The 1,178-nt window shown below is 39.9% G+C and overlaps 1 protein-coding gene across 1 annotated transcript in view; it reads right to left on the bottom strand.

Annotated features, from left to right (window-relative positions):
* Window positions 1-1,143: 1,143 nt before the first annotated feature.
* The window catches only part of LOC131285439 (chromodomain-helicase-DNA-binding protein Mi-2 homolog), a 9,044-nt gene continuing 9,009 nt past the window's right edge, over window positions 1,144-1,178 (bottom strand). The window contains exon 4 of the mRNA XM_058314294.1: window positions 1,144-1,178. This exon is cut by the window's right edge and continues 492 nt beyond it. The gene's annotated coding sequence lies outside the window, so the exon portion shown is untranslated.

Genomic DNA, 1,178 nt, shown 5'->3' with positions numbered 1-1,178 from the left:
CTTTACCGAGTTGCAAAACTTAACTGAATCAGAAGCAAAGCGTCCCTGCTGGGGAAACACCGTTCGCGACTTGCAATCGCGCGGCGTTGGCATTCCGCGATAATGGCGTACTGTCTCTCTCTCTCTCTCATCAGAGAAACAAAACACAACAGATGGTGTGACTGAAAAGGTACAATAGCTAATACGGCACGCGCGAGCAGGAAAGCAGATGACAGCGATTCTACGAAACGCGAGAATATCGCGACTAAACAATGCGTGACAAGTGCGAAAGAGAGTGAGAAAATAGAGAGAGAGAAAAAGAGAGAGGGAGAGAGAAAGGAAGCACATTGGCGTCGCGACCTTGATTCGATGCCGGCATTAAAAAAACTCGTTTTGTTTACATTCCTCCTGACCGGTTGCGTTTCTCAACTGGAAGACGAGTATAACACAGCATTACTTTTATCAAACTCACAATGAAAAATGAAGAAAGATAAGAAAAGGAACGAGGTCCTGTTGGTTAACAATAACATTTAGCCTTATTCATTCATAAATGCTAGAAATGGTAAATTTCTACAAAAACTTCAGTGTACCTGAGATGCCGATAAAAATATCCTGTGGAAAGTTTTGGGTATTCCTTCCCAAAATTGCGGGTAATATTAATTTCGGATGAAACTTTCCATTCCCTTTCCTTGTCGGGAAGGAAGCCGCGATGGAAAACTACCGAAAAATAAATCCTTTGTGTTTACTTTTACTTTAATCCTCTTGTTGTTGTTGCTGTGTAGACTTTTATACTTCTTCCAGATTCATAAGTCCTAACGTTTTCTTAAAATGATAATTTATAATCATACAATGTGTTGGTGTGTGCGGGAGTTTTTCTGTGGTAAAGATGAACCATACGTCTAATTCAATTGTTTTACTGCTTTACACGTAATAGTTTAGCATAGCTGAGTTTCATGTTATCTTTTGCTTGCCATCTTTCATTGACGTGGCGGGAAATTGTAAAAGTTTTACTACTGGATCGCTTCAGTATCGCGACTGTGGAGAGTACGGTTTTTAGTTACTTTCTTTATCGAGTTGAACCTCCGTTTATTCTTACCAGATAAATAGACGAATATGAATATGATTTATGTTACCTGCCTGAACACACACACACACACCTTTTTTCGTTATAACCTATCCGCCAATGGTATGGTGGCCAT

Source organism: Anopheles ziemanni, chromosome 3, assembly GCF_943734765.1.
Source record: "Anopheles ziemanni chromosome 3, idAnoZiCoDA_A2_x.2, whole genome shotgun sequence".
NCBI classification, from domain to species: Eukaryota; Metazoa; Arthropoda; class Insecta; order Diptera; family Culicidae; genus Anopheles; species Anopheles ziemanni.
This window is presented reverse-complemented; position numbering and strand designations above follow the sequence as displayed.